General features: G+C 48.5%; 1 protein-coding gene across 2 annotated transcripts in view; it reads right to left on the bottom strand.

The window, feature by feature from the left end:
• Positions 1-12,888, bottom strand: part of plekhg2 (pleckstrin homology domain containing, family G (with RhoGef domain) member 2) — a 57,084-nt gene extending 44,196 nt beyond the window's left edge. Inside the window, exon 1 of one of the 2 annotated variants that reach the window (XM_085131336.1) lies at positions 11,770-12,888. The gene's annotated coding sequence lies outside the window, so the exon portion shown is untranslated. The remainder of the gene's footprint in view (positions 1-11,769) is intronic. The other variant, XM_085131337.1, reaches the window with a different exon arrangement.
• Between the last annotated feature and the right edge of the window lie 1,117 nt (positions 12,889-14,005).

Raw genomic sequence — 14,005 nt, 5'->3', positions numbered from 1 at the left:
TAAAATCTAAAGAGGAACTTTCATCGTTCGTCGGACGAAAGCAGAAGAAAGTTTCTCCTCGAGTGGAAACAGTCGCTCAGCCGCCGACGGCGAGGACGTGAGCCCGCCTTCCAACCTGCAGCTGATCTGAGTTTAAAGCGTTTGCTTCAGATTCAGAACTCAGGGGTTTGCACTCTGATCAGTATTCATCATCACAATAACAGTAAAGACCAAATGGTTCATTATGATGACTGAAATATGATGTGTTTGTGCAGTCACTGCGTCTGTGCAGCTCAACACGACGTTTCATCGTTTGTAAAGGTGAGGATTTTTAGAGCGAACGAAGATCATTTGGAGCCCTGATCTCACGCAGGGCGACGCCCCCTCTGAAGCCTCTCGAGGAACTTGAAACCTTCCTCGTTCATGTGTAAGCTGTGCAAAAAATATTCACGTAACCAACTTCAACAAATACGACTATTTCATATTTTTCACATTTGATGTTTTTACTCAGGACGTTGTTGAGCATCGATGTGCAGGTTTGTAACTGGAGCTGACAAGACGCCAAAACTCTTCCACAGCAAAGACACAAACCTGGCGGCGAATCTTACACAGCCCAGAGCTGCAGGTGGCTGTGCTGCAGCGGACAGCACGCCGGGCTCCTGCTTCAACACAAGTGTTCAGAGGTTGCTGGTCTTGAATAAGCAGCTCATCACACACACCTCATAACTGTGTAATAACTCACTGTATTGTCTTTGGGTGAGACTGAGAGGTGTGCAGGAAGGAAGTGAACGACGTGGGCGTGTCCCAGTGTGCAGGACCTGAACACCAAGAACATGAGTGGAGAGTCTGAAACAACAACGCTGCTCAGTCAGTGAAGCTGAGAGAAGACGCAGGACACGGTGTGATGGATCACACACTCACACACGCGTACGTTTCCATCACTTTAGAGGACTTTACTTGGTCCGACGTTCATTTCCCGGGTACGTTTATTCTTGTGGAATCAAAAAGCCATCATGAACATCATCATCTCACCTGTCTGCGCCCACAGGAACGATTTCTGTGCCATCAGCAGTTCCCTGCAGTTCCTCTAACGTCCACCGGGGGCTCCATCAGGGAGTCGGTCCCCATAGACGTTTACAGTCTGCTACACAAACTGCTTTGGTTATGGTTAGGGGCGTGGCCTCTTTGATTGACAGGTGGATGGTGCTTCACCTGAGCTGGAGCTGTGGGCTGTTTGTGCTGGTGGAGCCTTTTTAATGCGATTCTAACAACAGACAGACAAAGGTGGAGCTCGCACAGCATGACAGACACGCACACGTCTGTCAGTGCCTGCAGCACGACGCACACACTGCTGTGTGTGTGTGTGTGTGTGTGTGTGTGTGTGTGTGTGTGTGCGTGTGTGCGCCAGCCTCATCAACACCTACCCAGGTATTTCCAGGTGCATCCACTTTCAGACACACGTCATCACCACACACACACTTACAGCATGCCGGGTGTGTGTGTGTGTGTGTGTGTGTGTGTGTGTGTGTCCACAAACATCAGCTCCATTAAATTAAACAGGCGTCAAACAGGAGCCGTCTCACGCCCACTGAGCGCTGGAAACCGCTTCAGCTCCCACAGCGCACTGCAGCGTTACAGACAGCGGGGTCAAAGGTCAGCGCATGTGGCTTCTTGCCAGTTCTTCAGCTCTGAATCCAATTTCTGTTGTTGTAGAAGCAGTGATGAATTAAACTGAGCCGCGTGGACCCGAGTGTCCTCCACGGTTGGATACGAGAGTGAAATCGTCACTAATCTGTGATCCAGCCGACGTGTTTGTGGGTTCGAGTCCCGCCGGTTGCTCTTTACAGATCCCCGAGTGCAACACGTGTGACTCCAAGTGCTTCCTGCTGTGAGGAAAGCACCCACAGCTCAGCGTGGGGCACAGACACTCCAGGATTGGTGCTTTCTGTCTGTGAAAGACGCCCACAGCTGTGTGTGTCCCTGTGGAGCGCACTGTGGACTTTTCTCAGGGTCTCCAGATGAAACCAGTGACATCGTGTCGTCTGCACATTCACAGTCTCGTCGTTTCGTTCTTCATGTTGTGACAGCGGCTTCATCAGGTCATGTTACACGTTTCACAGGTGTGGACTCACAGCAGGAGACAGACGTTACCTGAAACAGGCTGACTCCCTGCCGGAGCGCCCGTGTGGCTCTGTGGAGCACGCAGGAAGGCAGGCAGAGGTTGTGGGTTCGACTCCCATATATGTTGCGTATATGCATCAACAGGAAGTTGTTCAAAGGTTGTGGGTTGAGCTGGTGCGTCTGTTATAAACAGCACACTGCTCTGTGATGAGTCTGCAGGCCTCAGAAGGAGAACGCTCCACGTTACTGAGCGTCTACATTTTTCTGTGGACTGTTTATATGACATCACTGAGAGAGACACGCCTCCTGCTCAGTGTCTATTCACCCTGACAGAAGCGATAAACCTCTCAGTCTGAAGCTTTCCTCAAACACATGCTACGCTTCAGACTCACTGCTGCCACCGCTCACCACGCTGATGTGTGATACGTTCACTGCTGCTGGAACGCCACAGAAAGATTTCCCTCCATCAGAACGGGAACGACTCACTCCCAACGGGATGAGTTAAGCTGATGTGTGGAGGAAGTGATTCAAAGGCTGCAGGTTTGAATCCCACCAGCGTCACAGTTTCCTGTACGACATGTTTCTGGTTACTGAAGAATAGAAGTGTTGCAGTGAGTCCCAGGTGAGGGGCGGAGCTGGACGACTACAATGTGATCCAAAATAACTGAGAGCGTGCAGGCCTGCTGTGAGGCGAGAGAAGGAGAAGCACAACGAGAAAGATTCAGAACAAAGAAACGAATCCAGGAGATGCAAAAGCAGCAAAAGCAGGAAAACTGGTGATTAGGGGTGAGTGGAGGCTCCGCCCCCTCTGTGGACCCCAAACTGGTTATGAAGAAACAGAAGGACGCTTCCACGAGATCCAAAAAGAACCAACGGTGCAACAAAACTACAAAGATGGACGAAAACCAACCTCAGAGACACACAACCAACGGCTGCTGCCCTGCTTCTGTTTCTGAGACGACCATGTCAGGAGACCCCACTGACCCACACACACACACACGCACACACACACGCACACACACACGCACACACACACGCACACACACACACACACACACACCTATTGTGTTTAAGGAGGTGGTGGAAGAAAAGCCATGCAGGCAGAACACGCACACGTAGTCGTGACCATTCATTACCACTGTCAGAGCAGCGGGTACACTTCACACACAACCATGACACACACACACACACACGCACACACACACGCACGCACGCACACACACTGTGGTCCAAGCTAAACAATCACACTGACAGTGCATATAAACTTCCAGTAGTGCTGTGAGAAGCAGAGACACACAGGCGCCTTCTGTGTGTGTGTGTGTGTGTGTGTGTGTGTGTGTGTGTGTGTGTGTGTGTGTTGTCCTTCGCCACAGTGGAGCGTTGTTGTCGTGGTGATGAGACTGGGACTGGCAGCAGTGATTTGAACTGTTTTCGTTCAAGCTCAGCAGGAACCAATCAGGCGTGTTTTTGATCTATAGGTTTGATTGATCACAGATCTGTGAGGCAGGCGGGTCACAGCTGCCTGATCAATAAGTATCACAGATAAACATTTCATCGGTCTTCACACTCATTCACTAAGGTGAGTCTAATGCGGATGATAATGTGGAAAACACTTGAAACTTGGTGTTTGATAAAATGTTCAGACTGTCCTCGTTTAGCATTAGCATCACGCACAGGTGGGGGGGGAGATGGGGGGGCTCCGTGCAGAGGCAACGATGCAGTTAATGCGCTGGATCGCACAAAAGGAAACTCTGGAGGAACGAACACATTTATCGATTGGCTGAAGCTGCATTCTTTGTGGTGCCCAGCAGGGGGGGACTCTTCTGTTTGCATGTGCATGCTGCTGATCTCTGAGCTCAGGAACCACTTCCCCGATGGCTTTGTGGTCTCAGTCACTGGTCACATGATGACGGTCAGAAAGCGTGATGAAGCAGGGGTGGGAGGGGCTACCCTATGACTGATGGATCATATTACAGTGAAATTTATGCACTAATTTTTGCATAAATGTGTCAAATTTATAGATTGAAACAGTTTCTGTTTGCAGTCTCAGCGTTACTGACCAATCAGGTCTGAGCAGGTAGTCTGCATGCAGGTGTGCAGGCCACGTGGTAGTCATGTGACGCCTCACATGACTACCGGCTCCAGTCTGATGTGGATTCATGTGGTTTTTAGCAGTGAGCAGCTGAACCCGGGTATCTGCTGCCGACAGCGCGGTGGGTCTGACATCACACTGCAGCAGTCAGCACAGAGCGTTTGAGTGTTTTTAACAGTGATGGTTAACGGTGACATCACAGGTACAGGAAGACGTCTGGCAGAGTGCACGAACAAGCATAAGGAGACAACGTTGTCTAAGGTTTCATTAGCTTCTGACAGCCGACCAGAAGTCTTGGTATCCGCTGGCTGCAACTTCCTTCTGGAGACCAAGTCAGCAGCCAGGCTTCTCCCAGATTACACAACATCCTGTCAGCCAATCAGAGGCGCAGCACTGAGTGAACGCTCTCAGCTGCTGTCGGGGGTTTCCTCTCCGTTTGACCCCGACTCTGCGGTTTCGCTCATGAAGCTCGAGCTGCTTTGTCTTTGGCCTAAACGTTTCTTCAAGCGTACAAAGAGACGATAGTTTGGCTTTGCAAACATGGCGTCTGTCTCTAAATAAACCGAGATGGTGACAAACCCAAGGCTTCAAACAGTAGTTCACACACTGCGTCTGTTTTATTCACGGCCTCTGCTGCGTGTGGGGAGGCCTCCTCATCCTCTAAACACGACACGCCGCGGTCTGACACCGCTTCCCTCTGTGGTCACCAGCCAAGGTTACTCCTGCCCAGATTCATAAACACAGTCGCATCATCGCACAGCGCAGGACGACACGCCGTGTGTGGCCTCGCTGCGACTCACACACAGTAACACTGTTGTCCTGCTGTTTCCTTTGTGCTCAAAGCATCAAGCAGCTCCACAGGAACACACACTGACACACACACACTGACACACACACACTGACACACACACACTGACACACACACACTGACACACAGAGGCGGGACTGACAGTTGTTTGGTGCAGGCAGTACAGATGTTTGCCGTGGTGCGTTTAAGGACACGGACAGGCAGCTTCACTCGACGTCGCACCGTCAGTGTCGTCTCCCACACAGCTGTTTGTTGATAGTTTATTTAAAATGTTTAAAGAGAAAATCAAAAAGAGGAAAAGCATCCAACCTTTCATCAAAGCACACGATTTTAACATTTACTGCAAACAAACAGAAGATTTGCTGATGCAGCAGAATGAAGATCTGCACCATGCGAGCGCTGCGTATGCCATCCAAATTAGTGCACGCCTGGGCCGCCATCAGAGGATTCACAGGTGTGAATGGCACGATGTTGTTCTGCTAATGCGGTTAGCACCGTAGCCTCACAGCAAGAAGGTCGTGAGCTTGACTCCACCATCAGGCCGGGTCTGTGTGGAGTTTGCATCTTCTCCAGGTTAGCTGGAAACTCTATATTGCCGACAGGTGCCTGTCTGTATCTCGCCCTCCTTCACATTTTCCATGGACTGTCTCTGGCCCCCAAGCCTTATGTTTGACACCCCTGTTCTAACGTGTCCTGCAAAGGTGCAGAAGAGAAGATGAATGAGGTCTCACAGGTGATACCAGCTTAGAACCACACGTCTGCAGTTTATGGTCAGGGCTCAGTGAGGTTCTCTCCACACACGAACCAGAGAGGTGGTGCCGACTCCGTGCAGCTCTGGGGCACACAGGTTGTGGGTTTGAGTCCCACTGGAGTCGGTATTTAGCAGGGTTAGAAACCTACAAAGGAGGCTTTGTGCTCCAAACACCTTCGGCTTGTCTGCGTTCAGCGTGTGGAACGTTTCTCGTGCTGGTGAAATACAGCCTCAGTAAATCAGCCTGAGCTGCCAGTCGCGCTGGCACGGGATGAAACCGCTCGGGATAACGCTGCCTGTCAGGACAATAGATGTGAGCTGGCTTATGTAAGAGAAGAAGAATGGAGCAGAAATTCCTTCAGTGAAATTTCTCCAGAGGGGGACGTAAAGTCTGACTCAGAGCAGGGAGAGAAAGTGTGACCTCTGACCTCAGTCTGTTTGCACACTGCTAAATCTGGAGGTTAGTGTTTGACTTGAGTTTGTTCCAGTTCTGTCCCGGCCTGTTTAAGGCATGGAAACAGCTTTTTCAAGGCTCGTTTCTGGAATTTGACCTGACCTGAGAAAAGCAGCAGTAAATAACCCACCTAACAGAGCTGCTCCTGAAACACGCTGGAAACAAAGTTCAGTCAAAATCGTAAAATACAGAACTGTCGGTCACAGGTGATGTCACAGCGCCGTGCAGAAGGACAGCAGACTAACATGTGTCTGACCGCTGACTGTCACTGGAGCTGTGTTGGTGTGGCCAAACAAACGCAGGCTCGTTGGCTGAGAAGTTTCCAGTCGGATCAATTCGTCCAAACAAGTCGAGAAAAACGAGCGCGGTCGCGACCTGATGCGTCACTTTCCATCTTGAACTGATAGAGCAGCTTTCACAGCTTAAAGATGACGCAGGACGTGCTGCTTTAACCTTAATTAAGTCAGTCACACATTTCTAAACATGGAGGAGCTGCCTGCCCGACGCCGTCTGATGGGACATTAAACTCCAACCTGCCAGCTCCCAGCGCTGCCTGTGAGAATAGCACACATATTTGCCTGCTTAGGTCACATGTGGCTCCTGAGTGCTCTCCGGACAGCGCTCTCTCCTTCAGTGCTGAGGAGGTGTCTGAAGCACACCTTTCCTGTTGAAACTATCCTGACCGGAGTCTCCCAGCATGAAAACAGCCAACTTTCCCCTGCAGGTGATAAAGATCTGCAGCTGTTGCTGGTCCCGTGGTTAGCTATGAGAATATTTAAACAGATCTCAGGGAACACCAAACATAAACGTACCGTTATTACTGTACAGCTTTTCAGCAGATTCCCAGAGGAAGGATGCACTGAGAGCTCATCTGCAACGCCAGTATGGCTCTGTGGTGCAGCGGGCATGGCGTTGGACTTTTACACGGTCATAGGAGGAGACAGTCAAGGTTGTGGGTTCGAGGCCCACCAGAGTCTACGGTTCAAGATTAGCTTGTGTGTTTTGGTGCTCATGGCTCAAGCACGTGCTGTGGGACACAGAGTGTGACTGTCAGTGGACGCCTGAAGCATCCAGGAGAGACTCTGTGGAAACCCCCTACATGTGTTTGTGCATGTTTGTGTGACTAATATCAGACGTGTGTGTGTGTGTGTGTGTTTTACAGCACTGCTGGAACGAGCAGTGATTCACGCGCCTCCAGCACACGTGGTTTACACAGTGAACACATTAGAGCTTTGTTTCTATTCGGCAGTGAAGTCAGCAAATACAAAATTACTTTAAAGACTCTTAATGCGAGTTTGTGCTGAAAATGGAGCAAAGAACAGACTGGAAGCTCATAAAGGCCGACCGGCTTGTTCTGGCTGGTTGATCGGTGAATCTACTGGCTTCGTAAATGAGCATCACAATTAGGATTACTGTGACTGAATAACAGCATCGATGTCTTCATGATCCAAACTTGTCTGAGTGGGAAACATTTTGACTTCCCATCTGTTGTCCACGGACGCTGGCTCTGCTCTGCTGCAGCAGCGTTCGTCTTTTCAGTGAATGATTAAAAACTGCACGATCATCCTTTGGGCCAAATCTGGACACACACATGTTCACCAGCTTATTAGTCTGTGACGATAACACAAAAAGGTTGTGCGTTAGACCTTTTTGTGTAATGAACACACTTCTCATCTGTGTGCTTGCATGTACATGTATGTGTGCTTTGTATTTGTTTATGTTGTTTACTGTGTTGTTGTGAGGCTGGAAACACTGCGGTATACGTCTGCCGCCAGAGCCTCACACACTCACACACACACACACACACACACACACACACACACACACACACACTGCTGTATGTCACAGTAGAGCCTCTGTCTAACCTCAGACGATGCTAAGTCGTCGGACTAATTATTATAAACGACAAACACCGGTCACCAGGGAAACCATCCAACCACATCCCATAATTACACTGCACGGGCTCAATATTAAAACTGCTTCCAAATAGCTGAGATGGTTGGGGTGCGTTTGATTTCTGCTCGCCTGTGAAGTCAACGGCTCTTTGTGTTTCTGTTGCTGCTGCCTTTCTTTCACCTTTATAACCAGCTCAGGGTCGTTGGGTTAAAGGTCACTGTGGCCGATGCAGGAAACCTTGAATCTGAGGATACTGACGTCTCACGACTGCAGCTTTGAAAACGATGGAAAAGCAGAGACAATTCACACCTCCTTAAAAAAATCAACCATGAGTAATTTAGAGCGACTTGATGCCGATGTTGGAAACATGAACATGCAGGCTGCAGATTTTAGGCTACAAATATAAGTTTGGTTAAATTAGAAGGAACATGTGACAGCAGCGTCACAAAGAGTAACGAACCTCGGCTATTTGGTTTCTAACTTCTGACTTAATGTAGAGTGCAGAGTTCGGTTTCAGATCAAAATTCTGCCTTAATCTCAACAGATGTGCCACATGACATTTGACATATCTTTATATAACGCCTCTGGTGGGACTCAAACCCACAACCTTTGAATAGCTTCTTTGGTAAAGTCTTAGAAGTGCAACACGCTGTCCACTGCGCCATGCTGCAGGTGATGAATGCATTATTTTTTGAACATGCACTAATGTGTAACGTTTCATCCCCACCTGAGTCCGAGAAAAAGAGAAGAAGTGACAAAAAGACAAAAACAGTTTGTTTGTAGTGGCACAGGCTGAAGGCGCAGGCTGAAGGCGCAGGCTGAAGGCGCAGGCTGAAGGCGCAGGCTGAAGGCGCAGGCTGAAGGCGCAGGCTGAAGGCGCAGGCTGAAGGCGCAGGCTGAAGGCGGTTCAGTGTTTTCAGAATCAGTCTGTGAAAGTCCTGCGTCGTCTTTATTATTCCACAGATCTTTCTTCCAAAAGAGAAATCACTTTGCTCTCTGAGCGACCTGTCTGTGTTTTCACCACTCAGACACTTCAGTTAATGTCATGGGGAAGAGGCGGGGCCAATCATGTCCACGCCTGCGTCCTGTTAGCCAAACGTGCATGTGTTTGGACAGTGGCAGGAAGCTGGAGAGCGCAGACAGAACCCACGCAGACATGTGGAGAACATGTGCTCCACACAGCCGACAGCATGTAAACATTAAACACCATATATGAGTGATAATAACGCAGCGCTGCATTCTGCTGGAGCTTCTGTCAGCTGCGTCCTGTGAAAGCGCCACTGTAGGTAACCAGCTAACCCCGGTAGCTGGCTCTCTGAGCCGGTTTCAGCTGCTGCTCCAGAGAGAGACAGCGCCCAGCATTTTGGACTGCGGTGTGACAGGAGATCCTCTGTGGACTGCAGGGATCCTGCAGCAGGTGGAGAACTGGTTCATGTGCTGCTGGACCAAGAAGAAAGACCAGCAGACCAAGATCCACATCTATGACGACAGACTCACCGGAGAAGCAGCTGCTTACATCGCTCACGTTTTGATAACAACTGTCATGAAATAATCAATAATATTGTTAATGAGTCAGTTTAAGGTGTTTGTGTCCTCCACAGATCCAGGCTTCTTCTGTAGGACACACTGCAGGCCCATGATGTGACTCCAGACATGTCCTCACCTCCAAGACCACGTAACACCTCGACATGATGTCATCAGCATTCAAATGTCATCAGTGAAGGAGGCGGAGCCAGAACAAAAACAAGCACACAGACCAATCAAATGTATTCATGAAGAAAAGTTGAGTCTCATTGACTTTCTCATTGAGCAGATGACCTCAAGTCAACCTGTGAGCCACACACACACACACACACACACACACACACACACACTTACTTCTTTTAATGTCTTAGTGAGGACATCTGCTTGACATAATGCTTTCCCAAGCTGCTAACCTTAACCATCAATGAATGCTAACCCTAACCATAACATAACCATAACCCAACCATAACCTAACCATAACCTAACCATAACCTAACCATAACCTAACCATAACCTAACCATAACCTAACCGTGACCCTGACACTAAAACCACATTTTGAGTCTCAAACATGTCTTCAAACTCGTGGGGACGGGCACTTTGTCCCCATATGTGACTGTTGGTCCCCACAAGTATAGTAGCATGACAATTTTTGGTCCCCACAAAGATATATAGACATGGTATACACACACACACACACACACACAAATATAAATAAACCAATGAGAGGCGACGTGTGTGTTTGTTTCTTGACAAAGAGGCCTATTAGTAAGATCGATGCTCAGGAGCTGTCATCTGCCTGCCAACACACACACTAACACACACACACACTAACACACACACACACACACAATTATAATTCCATTAGGGTTTTTCTAAGGCAGTAATCGAAGGGCCTTGTGGGCTGATATTCAGAGATGTAATCCCCACAGATTCAGCTTACACACACGCACACACACACACACACACACACAGCTGGGTAACTGATGGTGAGAACAGATTTCACTGATTGTGTGCGATGTGATGAAGAGTCAGAGAACCTGACATTAAATTCATTTATATAAAAGTGTGCGTCTGATCTCAGGGGTCACATGACCACTAACCACTTCTGCTTACAGTAATGGAGCATTATAATCAGCTGACTCTACAGTGTGGCCCTCTTTCCTGTACTTTCAAAATAAGAGCAAGGAGCTTGCCAGTAACTAAACAACACTATAGTGAACCCACTAATATGCCAAACATGGAGGTGTTTCAAATCTGTGGGTCTATTTTCTGCGGTGGAGTGATTCAGACGTGATGTTTTACATCATAATAAACTACAGCTCTCTGTGTGTTGACTCAGTAACAGTAAAATGATTATCAGCCTGAACAGGACTGATGACAACCTGCAGCTCAGACCTCAGCGAGCTTCACGTATCAGAGACAAACCATGAAGTTTGTTTTTCATATGAGCGTTTGAAAGAGGAGACGAGACGGCAGATCAGGTTTAAACACTTGTTCCTTCGACATGCAGAGTAACACAAGCTCAGACAGGCGGTGAACAGACGCAGCAGAAAGTTTAAAGGGTTAAACTGCGCACTGAGAGCCAAGAGTCCTCCTGCTGCCCTCTACAGGCCGCCGCGCAAATTACAAGCATTAACACTGAAGCGCTGAGGTGCAGCTGTTTGTTTGTTTGTCTCTTTAAAGCAGAGGTCAGAGGTCACCTCATCTAAAGCTTCATCCTCCGGGAGCAGCAGTGGGATCATTTCATATTCACGTCATCAGATCTAGATTTTTTTTGGTTTTCTGGTCCAGATGAAATGTTGTAAAGTGTGAAGATCACCTGATTAGCATAATTAATCATCAATCAGCTGATTGCTAATTACATTTAAACAAATGAGTATGAAATGACACGGATATTAATTAAAGTAATTACTGGTATTTTATCATCATAATAAACAGGGTCATAGTTTTATATGGTGCGTGTAACACAGCTGTACTTCACCGTGATTCGTGCACGCGCACAGACTTTACAAGAGTCTGGCACTGGACCTGGGCACGCGCTGGAATGACTGGCGCTTTTATTGTGTTAAATTACGAACAGGCGTCTTTTATTTTGTAAAATAAGCTCTGCTTGCTGCAAAGCAAAGAAACAGCGTGAGGGTACCTCGGAGGCATGAAGGTCCAGCAGCCGGTGAGACCCCGCTGAGCTCCGCTCGTCCCTCCCTCCCTCGGTCGGTCTTTCTCCGGTGTTCCTGCTGCTTACTCGGCCGCTCCGCACGCATTGGATCCGCCAGCCTCCAGCAGCTTCCTCCACCTCCTCCTTCAAGCACAGTCAAAGCGAGTTTCCCAACACGGTTTAACGGCAATGCTAGCGGCGCTCCGGACCCTCACTGACCTACTTGGCCAAGTTTTACGCACCAAAAAAATCAAAGACACAATCCAACATATGTCCGGCCGGGACCGATCCCCGCGTCCACTTCACAGGTCACAGCGCAGGCCACGGGAGGTGAGAGGTGCGATCCGCTGGTTTGGAGATGAGCTCCGAGCGGCGCGCAGTCAGCTCGACCCCGACTGCTGCTGGACCGAGGAGGAGGAGAGAGAGGGAGGCAGGGAGGGAGAGAGGGAGGTCCGAAAACCATGGGAGAGAGAGAAAGAGAGAGAGCGCATCCAGCTGTTTACAGCAGAACAAAACTCTTTCTAAGAAGCAGCTTCAGTCTGGAATGCGCCTCTAATCCCAGAGATTTCCCCGTTTGGACCAGAAATTCTTTGATGGTGATATTTGGAAAGAAAGCGAGCTTCCAGTTACCTCTGAGCTGCTTCACAGCAGAGCTCGGAGGTTATTCTGCCGAAGGTGTGCAAAAGTATGACTGATAGCACCATTTATGACAGATGTCCTACAGAAAGACCACGAAGGGACAAAAAAACGACAATAAAGAGCAGAAAAAGCTCCCAAATTACACAAAAGAAGGTGCAAAACCATAAAAATGAGCAAAGGAGACAAGAAATGGTCCCAGAGGAGCGTGAAACATGCAGAGTGAGTGAAAATGACTACAGAACGACATAAAACTATCCAAATGAGACACACACACAAAACAAGTATTTAAAGTGAGATATAAAAGTACCACAGAGGCGTAAAAAGATCCATGAAATGCTTCGAACACGACACGAAAGCACAGAAAGACTCAGTTCCTTCTTTGGTGGAAACACTGAGAGTCACGTCTCATCCACACACAGACGTGACAAATGCAACAACACATTCAGCTGAACAGTTACACACGACGTGTGCGCATGTGCTCGGAAACAAAAGACTTTCACATAATCATGAGAAAAATCACAAGTTTACCACAGATGAAGGTAAAAGAGCAGCTCAGGTCATTTCTGGACTGCAGTCACACCAACAAAGACATGAACACACATGAAACACTTTTTGCCACAACATGATGAACGATCCAGATGTGCAGATGTTGATGACACAAGCTTCACCTGAGCCCAGCTCACGCGTGGAAAACATGAACTGTTTTGTAACTGTAACTGTTTTTGTGTGTTTGTGTCTGTCAGTCAGACAGTCTACAGGCAGTCACCGTGGTAACCATAGGTGTAAATCACCTCATCTTCAGGCAGGGCGATGAGAGCAGCGAGGCCGGCCCTGTTCCCCCCTGCAGGGCAGCTTGTCAGGGGCAGGATGTGACTGAGGAGCAGCTCGTTGGAGGCTGGAGGTGGAAATGAGCCTCCAGGTGTTCTCCCTGTAAAACTGCACAGAGAGTGAATCAGCTGCTCTCAGATGTGCGTTACACACGTACTCGTGTGACACATGCAGGCCTCATATGGAAGCACTTTGTGTCATTTGTCAGACGTCTGAGCGGCGATTCATAACGATTACAGCTGTGGGAATAAACATCCTCCGGGTGACTTCGTTTAGTGAGAGATTTTATACCAATCGCTGAATGCAAGTCATTAAAATCAACGAAAATCAATATGTAAATATTTTTGTGCTTGTGCATGTTTTTCTGTTGAACGCCGCACGCAGAGCAGCGCTTGAGTTTTAAAGGGCTGAGTCAAACCATCAGCATCGTTCTGCCCTGCAGCCACTACAAGCACCAAAGGCTGCAGCTCCTCTGACGTCCAGCAGGGGCAGCGGTGAGTCCGACCCTGTAGACTCACATGTTAATACTTTTCAGCACAAATAAACAAGTTCACACAAACTTTTTAATTTTTACTATAACTCACCTGTTTGAAACGTAAGGTTTGCATTATTGTTCAGGAGTGGGGGGGTCGACAGTCGGAGGCAGACGCTGTGCCGGTCTGTCGTGGTGAAGATCTCGATTTAAAGGTCTTTCTCCATCGCTACCCCACCAATGGTCACGAGCTCTGGGTAGTGACCAAAAGCTTCTTTTGAAGGG

This window comes from Neolamprologus multifasciatus, chromosome 14, assembly GCF_963576455.1.
Source record: "Neolamprologus multifasciatus chromosome 14, fNeoMul1.2, whole genome shotgun sequence".
Taxonomy (NCBI): Eukaryota; Metazoa; Chordata; class Actinopteri; order Cichliformes; family Cichlidae; genus Neolamprologus; species Neolamprologus multifasciatus.
The sequence above is the reverse complement of the archived record's forward strand: the minus strand, read 5'-3'. Positions and strand labels throughout refer to the sequence as shown.